Genomic DNA, 17,528 nt, shown 5'->3' with positions numbered 1-17,528 from the left:
ATTTGAATAAATTCTTTTATTAGAGGAAAAATAAAGGGGAAGCAGCACGGTTGCAGGTGAATCACCCCTGTATTATGTCATATTTCTTCGGTTTTGAGGGATGAGGGGTGGTACTTGTGTCGTTTACGTTTAGAGATTTCGGTCGACGGAGACGCGCCGGAGAGCGTGTGTATGTGTGTGTGTGCAGTGTTCGTGGGCCGAGAGAAGTTTAACGACAACGCGCGGGCGGCGACGGGAGAGGTCGGCCCGTTGAATCAATACGGCGGCGGCGTGCCCGGCGCGCCGAACGGTGGCCGCCGCCGCCGCCGCGCTTGTGCCGTACACATATTCCGCGGCGGTGCGCGCCGGGCGGCACCCCTGCGACGGGGCGGGCGTCATCGTACACCGCCGCCGCCGCCACCGCCGCCACCGCCGCCAAGCAGCTGCTTGCGGGTAAGCACTGCTCGAAAGCCCGGAGATCTCCGGGAACGTTCGCACCGGAGACAACGCACGGCGGACCACGACGCGCACACCACCGCTGTTGTTGTTGTCGCTGTCGTTGTTGTTAAAGTCGTTTCCGCCGCCGCCGTCGCGCGTACAATTCGCCGCACTCGTCGGATTGATCCATTCCGTTATTTTTCCTGAAATTTTTTTCCCGTCCGATCCTTTTGGCCGGGGCCCCCACGAGACACCACGCTCGCAAGACGTGCGGTGGACGCCTTTATTTTGTCGTTTGATTATTTTCGGGGCTATTTTCTCTCCGGCCGTTGTCCGCGTTCCGATCATTATGTAACTCGCCCGCACCGGCACGGCAGCGCTGACCAGAAATCCTTCAAACGCGTCCTTTCCACGGCACACCGGCGGGCCGCTGCTGACCACGACGAGCACGAGGACGACGCCGAAGACGGTAGCGGAAGCAGAGGAGGCGGCGGCGGCGGCGATGGTGACTGCGTGCTGCTGCTGCTACGACGACCACACCGCCACGCCCGAGCCGCGATGACCGGCCGCGCCGCGCACACGGTGTCCGCGACGGCATGGCTCGTGGCCTGCGTCGCCTTTATGGCGCCGATGGCGCCGCCGGACGCGCACGCCGCGTGAGTACACGTCTCATCGTATTGTTATGGTTTTTGTTGTTGTTGTTGTTGTTGTTGTTTTGTCGTTCGTTAAGCGAGTCACTAGACAAGGCGGGAGGGTGTGGGATTACCGATCTGCTGAGGACCTTAAAACGGGGTTGCGTAGTAATCGCGGTACCGTTCATTAACCGCGATCCTTACCGGCAAGAGTAAGTTGAGCTCGACTTTTGGACACGGTACAATGACAGACGACGGAGCTGTGAGCCCGGTGCTTGATAATGTTTATAGGGGTCCGATAGTACCGCGATATATCCCCTAACCGCGGTATTAGTTGGTCGTTTTGCAGGACACGACGTTTGAAATCCATAACACCAGTCGTCCAACCCCGCCCAGTCTTCATTTCGGACTGGCGCGGACCGGTCAGCATTAATATCACATTGCATTGACGATAACACTCCACCGCGTCAATTTAGACTGGAATAATACAATTATTAATATTTGATTACTGCTATATAAAGCATTGACGAAAAGAGTAGGCATAGATGAAAATCGGTCATAATTATGATGGGGGAGGGGGGTAATTTCTTAAAATACAAATTTCAAAAAATGCACAGAAATTTAAAAATGTCGAGAATACGAGTACTTCGACATGCGTTCTAAAATCAATGTTTCCGTCTTTTTTTACGCTTATAGAACTGTTTTTTCGTATTTTCGAATTAATTCGATTTAAACCAACTGTGCAGCAAAAGCAAATCTACTAGCTAAAAATAAATAAAGTCGGTTACCGTTCGCAAAAGCACTTTAAGGAAAATAAACAAATTTTTTTCTATATTTACTTATATTATTCTATAATATGTACAGTATTTTTCTATTGGCAATTTGTATAATATAATATATAAAGAGGGGGCTTGAACGACTTTCTATAGCTGGAACAAAGCCCTAACCTAATCTTCTTTCCCTCTCTATCTCTCTACCTCTACAATTTCTATATCAATGAGCATGGTATGACTTTGAAATAAAACAGTTTTTCTGCCCGTCCGCGTACGTATTAATTCGTTATAAGTTGTGTAATATACAACACGCAGTCGAGTTCGAAAACCGATCCAAATCCTAACGGACCAATGAATGTTAATATTATAGTTACGTGTAACTGCAGTGTGTGTGTGTGTGTGCGTGTATTGTTGTTATTATCATCGTGTACGGAGACGCGCTGGTCGGAAAACCTACGCTTTTATTTAACGCCCGCCGAGTGCAGCAGTATATAATATTGTTCTATACCTATCGAAGAACAATAAAAACGGCGGAAATATGGGTTTTGCCATCCCTTCTCCGACTTCGCGTCGCTGTTTATATATATATATATTATAACTATTATTGTTGTACGCGAGCGTTATATACCTACGTAGTATAATATAGTGCATTTAAAGTGTGTGCGCCCGCGATAAATACTATTGCGCGTGTAACGGATGTTGGTTTTTCCTCGTTTTTTCCACCTACCGTCCCGAACCGTCGTGTGCATACCACACATGCACGACCCTCCGCCCGGGCGGTTTAAAGAGCTTTTTTAATATTTAAAAACATTTATTCTGTCGTTTTCCATTGCAACAATAATATATTTTCACACACGCTTACCTACCATAGAATATAATACGTTCTCCTGGGGACGTCTTGTCCACGGCCGCGTTCGGCATTACGTATGATATTTATAATATAATTATGTTAATACGACACACACACACACACACACACACGCGCATACAGATACACCACACGTAATATTCGGGTAGCCGGTGGTGTATTATAAAGGGCATTTGTTAACGACAAATGAATACGGCTACTCTGGTTATAACTTCGTGCGCAGTGTATTTTAAATATAATACCTACAATATCTTGTGATTCGTAATAGAAAATTAATAATTTAAATGGACTATTGCACAATGTAAACAAATCCAACAAAAGCTTGTTGCGATAAAAATCGTCGGTAAACACTGATTTGATTTTGTCACGGAAAAAAATAAAGGCTCACCTACTGTTATAACACTTGTAATATAATTTGAAATAATATCATAATGTAATTGTATTCAAAGGTGAAATTAGACACCTACAACGACTCACCAAAATATTATTGAATTGCCGTAATCGTATACAAATGTAACATAGTGTCATATTATATAAAAGCAAAGTACAGTATGCCTAAGTGTATAATATCGCCTTATCTCATCATGCAAACATAACACTCGTGTCTCATAGTTTCATATTGTCGAAATAGATTATATATATATATATATATATATATGTAATATTATAATAAACTTATTAGTACTTTAATATAAGTACTCTACTTTTCCACTTTGTCTTCGGTTACACTATTAAATTAACAATATGACAATAATCATGACGTGTTAAAATTATAAAATAAAATCAATGTGTAAATTTTTTACTTACTTATTTTGAAATCAGTACCGATTTAGTTCACTTCTCTCACAGCCATCATATATTATAGTAACACCGGTGATTTTTGCAAAATATATACATATAACAATTTACCTATATCTTAAAACAATATTTAAATTTTAAAAGTAAATACAACATATATATGTTTATATACACACTAGCAGGCTCTTACCCCTAGTTGATTCGCTCAGCACATTTTGCATCTTGAAATTTAAAATATTTAATATTTAAAAATAAATATGTACACAAAACTTTTTAAATAATAGAGAGTTTTAAGTAAATATTTATGTATTTATTTTTGGATTTTCGTAGCAATTATGTTGAGTGGAAAGCAAAATTTACAAAACGTTTTTAGATATAATAATATTATATTTATGAAATATGCGGTATATTATATATAAATGTTATTTAACGTAATTTACAATATTTACCTTTATAAAAATAGCTGTCACGTAATCGTACATAAATATATAACTAAAGTGCTCAATTGTTTCTTTTTTCTTCGTATAATACTATACTGTACACAATGTGTATCATTACACAATACATGAAATGAAAACGTCTTTTCAATAATAATAATATATATCATTATATATGTACACATCAATATATCTATTTATAATCCGTGTCTAGTTTTCTTACGAAAATGATTTCGTATTATATTTTCACTGTATATATATATATATGCGAGTCACAAATCTCCCTTGTGGCAGATTTGAGAGAAGGGATTATGACGCAGCTATTGCCTCCTGCCACCATCGTTTCGCTAATTTCTATTTTTACACCTGGTTATTGATTGAACGTTTTGGTAACTTTCAAATTTCGTACAGTTTATACCACAGTAAACTTTAGTTATTTCGTCGGCTCGCTATATATAGTACACATTTACAGTATAAATTAAGAGTGATCAACAGACGGCACGATATATTATAATATTATTTTATGAAATGGTTTATTATTTTTGACGCTAACAACTACTGATAACTTTCATTTTTTAAGCGATTTTTTTTTGTTTTGTCGTATATGAATTTCGTGATCTCCGAAATAGGTTTCCTCGGACGATCTCAACATTGTAGGTATCATAGAATACGCGCTCTACATTCATGTACGTGTATCAATCTAGTATGAAAATGTTGTTTTAATAAATTACCATAAAAATGTAACAGATGACCGAGTTTTTATCTCTCGGCGACGTATAAAAATAATAAGACATTCAAAAATAGCTCCGATATATTATGTATTATACATGCCTTAATATTGTATGGGATTAAGTGGCGTATCGGTAAATGCGACGATCCTCGCCACCCAACTCACCGATCCCATCACGAAATCCCCCAACGCCCTTCACGTGGCGCCAACGACACACGTCTTGCACGTTATTATTCGATCGTAATTCACACAACACGCGCGACACCGATCATTCGCCTTTTCCGATCGCATAATAATAACAATAATAAAAATATCGTTACGCTATGTACTTACACTGTTATTATTTATATAATATATTGTATTATTCGCGTACGTTTCTTATTAGGATATCGGAATATTATGCTCGTAGCATATTATATTATTATAATAATGGCGTTATTAATTTGTGTGTCACGTGTTAGGGATTCTGTGCCATAATATATTATGTATAATAAAATATATTATAATCGCTTAGGGCGGTCTCTTTTCAGTCGCGTATGAGATAAAGTCGAGCCGCGATCGTAAAAGTGTGCGTATTGCAGTATATCGTATAAGATCTGATTTAATATTAAAGTAATATTTATAATGATATATCGTGTGTCGTTATTTTACGATATTGTACGTGCGTGTATACGAACTTATTCTGAGCGATTGCATATACTCTATACACAATATTATATAGTAAAGTGTATGAAGATTACGCGTGTTATTATTATACCGCGCACGTTATAATATTCAATGCCCAATATTTCATATACGGAATATCATTATGTCTGTTATCTCGTGTCGGGGCTGCCAGGGTGACATTTGGGAACCACCGGCGAAACGTCGCGGTGTTACGTCACCGCCACCGGTTGCAGCGGTGTGTAATAAGCAGCGCTGGCCGCACGGGACGAAGGGAGAAACGTCGTGTAACGATGTTATTAAAAAAAAAAAAAAAAAAAAAAAAAACCACCCTGAAAATAAAACGCATTTTGTCTCATTAAACGCCCAAGGTCGTCCGCGTGTACACTCGTCCTTGGCCCGTCCCCTACAGCTAAAACGCAACGCGTACTTTGCTTTTCGACTTTCCGTCTATATACCTATACATACATATATATATATATATATACGTTATAATATATTTAGTCGTATATAGGCATTCAATTACCGTTGGTTTTATTTGTTGTACAGTAAGTTATTTTGTTTTATTTCGAACGAATGCGTTAAAACATCGTGTAGGTGCAGCACGGCTGACTGAAATCGTTTTCGTGTCGTAAACATTTTTATAGATTCCGAGCGAAACGAGGAATGAATTAATATACAGTTTAACAACGATGTGTTTTTATTTATATTTAATATGTCTTTGGTCGCTTCTTTTTTTTTTTTTGAAAAGAAACCGAGAAGAGAGCATCCCAATCATCTCGTGCTGTCTCTGTTGCCGCTAGTAAATCAGACGTATATTGTTGCAGTGTTTTAAAGATATCGTTTATTTGATTTTCTCACTTTTCCGCATAATGGCTATGAAAATACGAACCACAGTAAATTAATAAAGTCACAAACGTTTAAGTCGTAAAATCTAAATGTGATTTTAAAGTCATTATTAAAAAACTACCAACGCTATAGAAACTACGCGCTATTGCCGATTTGTTTGAAATTGCGTTAAAATAAATTGAGTAGTTTTGGAATCTATAATGGATATTTATTTTATTTAATATTCTGAATAATTGGAAATATTCAAAATATTTTTTTAGTTGTTTTTTAGATAATTGTAACTTATTTATTTATTTTTATATATTTAAGCTGATATTGTTTGTTTTTATATTCATTCGATAGTTATCCGATCTGATATAATATCATATAGCAAATAAATAAACGTACGTTATATATCTACTATGTATTACACTGTTACGTCCAATGGCCACAGCAGCCGTGGATCATTTTAATAATAATAATAATAATAAAAATATAATAAATGCACGCTTTAAAGTACCTATTCAATTATTAATATACTAACGTTTTATAATTCGTAAAAATGTTCGAATATAGTTTAAGTATTTAACAAAATAGTACATTTATTTTTTATTGTATGAGTTATCATAATCGAGGTCATCGATATTATTCTTAGTACCTACATATTATATCTAAATAACTCAAACCAATTCGTTTGAATTTCGATTTTAAAAAGGTGATTCAAGTTTAAAAATAAAATATTATCCTTAATATCGACATTTATTTTAATATACAAAATTTATGTATTTTAAAATATATAATTTGAAATTCCAAAAGGTAACCGAGTTAATCATAATAAATCTACTTGCATATTTTTATTTATCAGCCCATATTTAATACGATTTCAAGCAAATATCCCAAGCCCTTATATTCGTGTTAATAATACAATAAAACTGCACACTGCGTCAATTATATCATTCGCATTGTTTATGAAACCATCAAGTATATAGTTCTTGTCAACGATTGACACGTGTGTGAATGCCGCTGAAAATAATATAATATAGTGACAATTTATTCTTTAAAATCACACACATATTTTTAATTTCATGTTCCGATCAGAATATTATTCAGATTATTTTGATTTATAAAAATAAAGGAAATCGGTTTCTTCATCATACGTATTTAAAATTTAAATAGTAATGTAGTAGTAGTGGATGAACATTTTGTGTGGTAGATATACCCATAGGTATCACTACACTTTACTAATTAAGATTTCAAATACTTATAATTCATAAACATAAACGAATTGTCCAAAATTCTATTTTTATACATCGAAGTACTTCAAATAATATTCTGCTTTGGAACAAAAAATTTAAAAAAAAAATGAATTTTGTTATTATAAAAAGTAAAGAATTTAAAAAATAATATTGATAAAAAAAAAATAGGTAAAATATTATATCATTTTGAAAAATATCAATAGTTTTTTGAAATAATGATAGTGCTATGCGTTAAATGAATTACCCGGTATAATGTACATAACATAGTATTATAAATTGATAAATAATTATGATAAATTATTATTTTTCTTTTACGCACATTTTACTTTGTTGTTGTTTATTGTTCTTTCAGTTGTACTTATTGTAGTCGTCGTCGTCGTCGTCGCTGGCAGTTCTGAACAGTATATTAAGTTTTGTCGGGAAGTAGAACGAAATAAAGAAAAATAATATCTTAGAGAGATGATAAGAATAATTTATATCGAGCTGCAGCAGACCGTAATATTATATTATATATATTTATATATATTCGTATAGTATTGTGTCGCGGCCTTGTTTATTTTACTGGTGACCTTTTTGCCGAGGGTATTTCGGCTGTGTGGAAGAATTTACATAATCGCACACCGTTCAAAACTACTCGAAATCATTTATATATATATATTATGTGTGTATACACTGAACGAACGTCTTTTCGCGTAACAATTTTTTTACCGCTCCGAAAAGTTTTCGTCTGCAGAGACGCCATCGGGGGTGACGTCGCGCGCGAACTCAAACTTTATATATATATTTATTTTTTTTTTTGTTGTCGTATTCTCTCGTTTTCTGTGCACCGCGAATCAGCGACGAGTTCGTCTTCGTCGTGTACACATAATATAAATAATATATACGCGTGTACGAGGTTGTTATATACACAACAATGTGTACGTTTCTCTCCGCTGCAACGTTTTCGTCAACTCCGTCGTATTATTATACCGAGTCATCCACATAACGTTATAAACATTTATTATTTCAAAAAAAAAAAAACGCTAAGGTTTTTGAAAATATTTATTTTGTTTTAAGTCGCTACAAGACAACGTTTAAAAAAAAAAAAAAAACAACAATATTTCTTACTCTTTTTAATGACGACATAATAAGTTATATTGATCTTTTTTTTTTTGCGAGAGGATGCTACACCCATAATTATTATCCGTCTTATAAATAGATAATATAGCAAATTTACGACATAATTTTGTTTTATTAGTATTTTTTTAATGTTTGAGTGAATTGACTATAAATAAAATGTTAATACAAGAATATTATATGTGTTATCTCATCGGGTTAATTTATTTATCAAATTTATAACGAAAAATGTAGATCTTTTAATTACAATATTTTACGTGCTTATAAGTTATACAACTCATTTTATAGTTAAAATACCGTAAAATCTGACTAAAGAATAACCGTATACTTTTATAATATGCATTATTATACCTTTAAATTTGATGAAACTGACATAACTAAATAGGTCCCGTTAGATATGAATCTGTCATGTGGCTAGGGAATAGATTCTACAATAGTAGATATGTATTTTTGTTTTGTACCTTTTTTATTATTATTATTGATCAAAACCCTTCAATCACGTCAATGGTCATAACTTAACTAGCTTAGAGTATATATTTTTTTATTTTTTTTTTTGTTAATTTGCCAATTACTATTTTAAAATATTTCAAAATATAACGCACAAATAAATTCGTTTCAAAAATTGTGTTATTTTATTTATCACTTAAATCTGTGGTCCAAAAATGTTGTTCAATTGGTTAGGTTCAATTAGCTAACCTAACCTTGTATCAGTTGTATCTCATATTATAAGTGACACTCGGTTAACATAATATGCTTCATTGTGAGTTAAAGTCCACAGGTTGGTGGTTTTATACTTTTATATTTTTGTTAAGCTCGATTATTAAAATTAAAATGTATTTGCGATATAAATTTTCAAATTTTTCTCAATGGGTAAGCGGATAAATCGGGGCGTCTAGATGTTCGGCACTTCCTCGTTTCGACGACATGCAGAAATGTATTATTTGAGCGCCTCCGTGCCTCTTTATATTTATGCACCTAAATAACTTTACCGATTTCTTGTTTTTTTTTTCAGGACCCCAGGCGGCGGTGGTATGTTCGGTGACGTAAACATATCGGCGATACTCGATTCGTTTAGTTTGAGCTATGACAAAAGAGTAAGACCAAACTACGGAGGTGAGTGCTACTATGGTTTTGACATATTATTATTGTGACACTAACCATATAAAATATATATATAATATATATCATAAATTATGTTTAATTTATATTAACAATATTATTAATAAAATTATATAACATTATATAACATTTATAACTGTATAATAATATTAAATAGTTCGGGCACTATCTTCCAAATCGCATTAATATGGTATCATAATAATACATATATAATTATTATGTTGTATATATAAAGCCTATAACATATACGTAACAATATTGTTGCGCGTATTGTCTTTTTTTTTTATTTTACTCGACTTGCAATGCGTGTTGGCCATTATTGTCACGGTAAAAGAAAATCGATATCACTACTTCGGGTTATCAATGATAAAAAAGCTGGGAGAACAGGCCGTGCAACACATATCATACACCCGTGTATAATATTATAATAAACGACTATTCGATCGGTCGTCATTCTAAAAACGGCGATTACGCAAAGTGCTTATTAATATAGTATGATATTGTACTTTATAAATAGACAACGATATACACTCCTATACTTACTATTTTATATAGCATACATTCGTACACATCATAATGTCGTTTAGATGCGATCGCCCAAATCCAATGGCTTTAGGCCGTTGAGATATCACGTGTATACGGCCATAAAACAATTTACTACGATAATGCGTGGTGTATTACATTAAATATTATACTGCATGAGTGCAGTCCCTGCAGTATGCAGATTTACTTGATTATTATCTGTCACGAAAATCGGTCGCGCGAGACAGTTACGATCGTCGTAAATTTGTATATCATGTTGACAAAGGTGGGCATGTTAATTTATTAAAATAAATAAATAAATAGCTCCAATTGCGCGAATACAAGACCGTTAGATGAGAATAGTTAATACGATTAACTCTCCAAGTTTAAAGTTAGGAAGAATATTACTAAATTAACTCAGTTTAGAAAAAAAGTTAATATACTTTTTTAATTAGTACGCTGATCTCATAAAGAGTATTTTGTGCATGTATATACATGATATTAGGTATTTTAAAAAAAAAGCAGTAATATTAAAGTATTATTACCAGTATTAGATTATTTTTTATTTGAAACTGTGTATAAAGTAATATTAATATGTATGTAAAAAAACCATTAAAACACGAAAATTTCAAAAAAACATTTTTAATTTTAACTCGTTGTATTATTTTTAATGGTTACTAAAAAAACCTAAGTTATTTTAACATCCAATTATCAAACTAGTTAAGCTCTTAAGTTAATTAGAAAATGAAACAACCACAGTTAAGTTAATACGCCCACCTTTTATGTATTGACGACGAGTAATAAAATATATATCGTTCAATACGGTCCCGAGTTCTAAATATACAATCGATTGTCTTACATAGAGGCGATGAGGGGAGACGAATCATCATCACTCGGCGAAATTATGCAATATTATATCCTGTAAGGGTCATATACAATATTATTGCTACAGCAATGTCCACCGTGAGATTTGAAATAAAATCGCATACGAAATTCACCACCCCGACAGGACTGTCCTCGAAAATAAAAATATAAGTTCCGTAAACAGGACGCAGCAAACCTCTGTAATACAACATTTTTAAGTTGTATAAAGTTTGATTTAATATTAGAACTCAGTGGACTCGCATACTTTTTCGCTTTAATAACGTGTTAAATGTAATAAACTAATATACTTATTTTAAGTATTTTATAATTAAAAAAATATATATTCGAGAGAAGTTGCAAATTATTTCAATATTAAAACATCACATAGTATTTTTAATTAAAAATAATTAATTGTCCGCTTTTGGTGAAAACCGTTCACCTACATTTTGAATATTTTGCCTGTAATTTGATAGACCGTTTCCGCGTTCATAAAAAAAAGTCATGGCACGTTGTTGTACATTTTAATAATAATTCTTACTGAAAATTGATAGGCCGTCTATTTTCGGATATAGTAAAAATAATAAACCATTAGCGAAGATAAACCTTAATTTTGAATCTTACTACAGATGATAATACCTTATTAATGTGAATAATATTTTGACGTCAATCCAAACATAATTTTGTTTTCTCGTATGTATTATTTCAATTATGATATAATATTAAATGAAAATAAATTATCTAAATAGTCTATTATAATAATATTATAAATAGAACTTAATAACAGGAATATATTTTTTAACATAATATTACGTTAACGTTCTAAAGTGCACTACCGTATAACATTGTAATAATATTATATAATATTATTATCAAATAAATTGTCGAGGAACAAAGTACATAATATGTATTTCAATATATTAAAATATTATTTTTTGTACACACCAACGCGACATGACCTTTTTAAAAACGTCTTGCACAAACTGTCGGTAAAATTACCGTCGGACTTTACCGAGACCAACGGTTCAAACCACGGTAACCTCTGCGGTATTCTCAGGGCTTTCGGATCCCAAAACCGGTTCGATTCGGTTCGGTCACTTCCGATAAATAACAATATCGTTATGAACGTTAAGTCGGCGGCGGTCATGACACCCGTTTTTGCTTTACACCATATCATTGGTGTGAAGACGTTTCATTTCCAAACGGTTTCCAGTCTTCTACCGAATTTATAAGGCGAAATGATAATGTAGACGTTTTCGCTGTACAGCGTGCTATATATCGTACAATATTTACACGCAAACTCAACCGCGGAGAGAGTTATGTGTCGTCAGCGGCGGCGGCGGCGGCGGCGGTCGAGCCGAGCGTGCACCCCGCGCGAGGGCGTATATAACCTCGCGGTGGTCCCACATCATCTTTGTGCCGCCGAAATCGATTTGACCTGTAGCGCCCGCCGACATCCCTTTCGGCCGTCGCCGCCGCCGCCGCCGCCGTCGACGCGTATATATTATATTATTATTGTGTACGTGTACAACTTTAGATTTCAGCCGCCGCCCGCCATCGTTCGTTTTTTCACTCCTACTTTTTTTCCGCCCTTTTTTACTGATCGCAAAGTGCTGCAGCTTAGAAGAACATAACGCGCCCAAATGTTGCATAATAAAACAACTACCTATACGCGTGGTTTTTAACTTTACATTCGGATTAAAACGCAGGCGATGATAACCCGCAGATCATAATAGTAATTATAATAAATAATAATCTGCATTAGATTTTATTAGCATTAATCGTAAATTAAACCTATACATTATCCCGGTCAAAAGCGTGATCTACAAGTGCCTAAACGTAGTTTTGTGATCCATTTTAAATATTTTCGTGATCTTTTGCACTGAATCTAGTACAAAATAAATCGTATAGTATACTAAAAAATTAGGTGTTTTACCCAGGTTTCTCGCCCCTTTTTATCTCTAATTCGATTAAATTTGTTCAGTTATTCTAAATCTGATTTTTGGAATTTTTTAGTATATTTAAAAATAAGTTCCATTTGAGGAGTATTAAAATACGAACATTTTTTTCAAACGAGATAAACCCTTGAGAAGTTTCCGATTTATTTAACTTTATATACTTAAGATAATATGATATTATCTAATATCTATAATACTAGTATATAGTCTGTATAATATATATAAATAGTCTATGATATTTTATAATAATCCAGATACCTGCTATGAGTGCTATGGTTGTATAAAAAATAAAAATTTTATGTAAATTGGTAAATTTAATGTTTTTCTAATCATGTTCTTATTAGGTACTTCATATTATTCAGACGATTATCACAAATTATAAAATACTATAATAAATTAATTAATATAGTTTACTTATTATAATAATTGTTAAATAAATTTAAAAATATTATTAAACAATTATATCGTTCTTTATCTAATCAGTGAAATGTAATTTTTTTCTCAGATACACATAAATAAATATTACATAAGTAATAATGTTATACTTATCTACTATATTTTATTCTTGTTCTATTTTCTGTGTAAGCATATAGCCTATTATTCTTAGTACATAATGTTTAATAACTCGGAAACTACTTGTTTAAATTTTTATTTAAGTATGTACATATCTACATTACCAAAAAAAAAAAAATGTCTGCTGATTATTTCACAATAGTAAAAAGAGTATTTCTCATAAATCTTTCAAAGATTTCTTAAGTATTTAAAAATTTGGCCTTTAAATACATTTAAAAATTCCAAAATATCAAATTTTGAATAACTACATTATTATTGAAAAAAGAGGGCGGGTATACTTGGTGAGTCGTTCTGTTTAATACTTTTTATAAAATCGTCGACAATATGGCAATTTCGAATGATTCTAATTATATATATTTATCCTATGCCACTAACTGCAGTGGTATTCAGGTAATCGGTGAGGCATGCTATTTGTTTTTTTTCTACGTTTTAATTTCGTATTAGCCACATCAACTAACTTCCATGAGGATGCGACGTTTTGAGGTCCAAAAACGATTTTAATTGCGTTAAATTACTCACGACACTGCACTGGTGATCAAAGGCGTTTCTGGAATGGACATCGGTGAAGAGGGATAATCGAAAAAAACCGTATACCATAATATTATTATACGGTTTAATGCCTGGATAAAAGTCAATTTATATACCTTTATAGTAACCTACCAATAATGAAAACTTGTTTTTGAGATCAAAAAAACGCACCGTTAATCTGACTACTCTGCTAAAGAAAAAATATTTTACACGAATAAAAAAACCGTAATTTTCCACGAAATAAATAGTCGAAATATAAAATCTGGATTTTTAAAAATATACGGATAAAAAGTGACAAAATCGTTTGACGTCAATCCATTCGAGACTATTTATTTTGTCAAATGTAAATATACGGAAACCAATATATATATATATATATAGATATTAGGGTATTGCCGTACTTTTAAAACTTTACGGAATTCGATAGCAGTTTTTGTGTTTTTCAAAATAAAATAAATAATGATTTAGTATATATACTGGCATATAGTATTATGACGTTGGAATCACAATAATAGTATATTATTCTGTACAATATTACAATATTATCGGTAATTCTTGGCAGTGCCTTCCTGCAAGATTTTGGATTCACGGGAAAAACAACTAAAGTCATAAGAAATTTACTTCAATTTTTAAATACTCATACAAATAGCATATACTTACTAAACATTTGATTAGGTGTTACAAAGTGTTTCAATTGGTAGGCGTGATGGGTGAATAAATCGGTGGATCACGCGTTTGACCAGTATCAATGATTATATTATATAAATCGAACCCAACAACTACTTATAATTGTATATTGCAGTGATGCTCGAGTTCGGAGTTTCTATAATATGCATTAGGTATTAATAAAATATTTTTATCAAATGAGTTTACAATACAATTAATTTAAATAATAACAATGATAATAGAAATAATCAGTTTCACAACAAAACGTTTTGTTAATCGCTGCAGTCGTAAACCGAACTTTTCGTTCACCGCACGCCACGGTATGTAATATTAAATAAAAATCGAAAATTGCTTCATTTATAATATATTACATTATTTACTCCGCGGCAGATCGATGTTATTAAAAACGAGCCTGTAACGCCTATGCCCAGCTATCTTTATTACAATTTAAAGTTGGCGGTGCGTCATGTTCGCTATACGCGGAGATGATGTATGTTTTTATCACTATTCATATTATAACAGTGCGATGCAGTATATAATATGTCTCAGATGACATAGTGGCTTTTAGTCTAAAAAACGTTGACATCACGTGACACATTAAGTGTGCAGACTTAGCGCCAGTTTTTCTGTAAACCTGAAAACTGTCTGTACGAAGAAAGTGTTTATTATATATTATAAAAACGGATTTTTTTTTTTCGTATCATATTTTACACGTATACCATAGATAGAATATTAAACCAGCCAGAATATAATGTACGTGGTTGATTTATTTTTTATAAGATATTCAACTACACAGAGGTACTTATATTATATTATCATGTAGGTATTAAAATATTATATGTATGTCTCGTAAATTTAAAAAAAAGCAATTTTACAATGAGAAAAAACGTCCCAAGGGAAATGGGAATTATTTTAATTTCATTCGTGAAAATAGAATGTTGCAATAAAATAATCAGCTACTGGAAAATAAATTCTATTCACGTTTATATGATAACTGATATATATAACTACTATATGAATATAATGTTCCCAATATAAAATCTTTTAAATGCATATAAAACTTCAAATAATTCATATGAAAAAAATCTTTGATTATAAAAATAAGTAATGAATCATATTATGTCCAACATGAACCTATTAAAATCAAAATAACTGAAAATCACCATTTTAATTAATTAACCCTTAAATTTGAATTTAACACAATACATATTATAATAAATTATGAATATAATAAATATTCTTAATATTATCTTTTCAAATCAAATCGTAACCATTATTTTATTTGAGAACCATTTTATGTATAATGTGTACCTTTGTAATGTATTTCCATAAAACGCTATAATTATATTAAAAAACGAATACAAAAATAATTTTAATATTTTAATTGCAAAAAAATACTTCAAATGTAAAAATATGAAAAATATTAAATTATGTTACCAAATTAAATATCGTATATTATTGAAAGTTACATCATCTTTCAAAAGTTAAATCTTGCGAAAAGAGAAAAAATAAATTCGCTACAAATCGGTACAAATTTACAGCCATTATAAATATCAGCATTGGATTAATATTTGTTTCAATTATATATATATACATATATATTTTTTTTTTATATACAGTATACTAGTTAATATATTTATTACGAGATCACCATATTATAATAAATCACTGTTATTTATGTGTTCAGAGTTAAATCTAATTTTCCGCAACTATCCACGGGATGGAAAACTATCGTTGCATATGCGATAGTAATAATACACTGCAGTTTACCGTTAACGACGGTTTCGTTTTCACAAATTGAATTTATGACTCGGTTATCGATATTATATTAAACGGAAAAAAATTATTAGCGTCTAAAATCGATTGTCGCGCATTTGATATTGCTCATAATATCAAAATTAAAAATATGCAAACAAAAAACGGTATAGTCAGTGTTTGCATCCATCTCTTGAGCTTTTAAAAAATTAGTATTAAATCACAATAAAAAAAAAAATGCACTACCTTATAAGATATGTCACATAGCCTCGCAGTACAACACAGTGTATTTGGTATACGTACATGCAAGGCCGTACATGGAACGAATGACTAAGGGTTCACCTACAACCACTACTCACCGCACACACAAAAATGTTTTTCTCGAATTACGTAAAATTATAATTTTCGCGTTACAGTACATAGGTTTCCCTTAGCGCCCAATTAATAATTATATAATTATGTTACCGTAGCAACCTCATTAATTATACCTTTTCCTCTTAATAATAATAATAATAATATTATATTTGTATTAAATAAATTCGAATTTGTTTCATACTATAATATAGTTATATTAGAATTGGGTTACCGGTTAGTATTAATGTTGCTATGAATTTTGAAATTAATACATTTAGTTGGGATTATAATAATTTTTAAATAATACCTCCCGACAATCCGTTCCAAGTACGGCTTTGCATCCGTTAATAGACATTGTGGATAAGTACGGTTACCAATACACCTGTCTCGTCTATACCTACTCCCTTTAGAAAAATTTAAAAATAAACATATCAAACTATATCTATGTACTTGTTTTAATGTACCGAATTTCAGGTACGCCAATTGAAGTCGGTGTCACCATGTACGTGTTGAGCATCAGCTCTTTGTCAGAAGTCAAAATGGTACACACAAAATATTAACACAACACAAAACAATCATGATTTTTTTTTTTTATTATTTTTTTTTCTGCCTATACATAATAATATATAGTGTATTACAACAAACATTTTTTTACGCGTCATTCTGTATTATTA

General features: G+C 32.3%; 1 pseudogene; it reads left to right on the top strand.

The window, feature by feature from the left end:
• The first annotated feature begins 417 nt into the window (after positions 1-417).
• LOC132923181 (gamma-aminobutyric acid receptor subunit beta-like) overlaps positions 418-17,528 on the top strand; it is a 62,140-nt pseudogene continuing 45,029 nt past the window's right edge.

Source organism: Rhopalosiphum padi, chromosome 2 (genome assembly GCF_020882245.1).
Source record: "Rhopalosiphum padi isolate XX-2018 chromosome 2, ASM2088224v1, whole genome shotgun sequence".
NCBI classification, from domain to species: Eukaryota; Metazoa; Arthropoda; class Insecta; order Hemiptera; family Aphididae; genus Rhopalosiphum; species Rhopalosiphum padi.
Note: the sequence above shows the minus strand (reverse complement) of the source record. Positions and strands in the feature narration are given on the sequence as shown.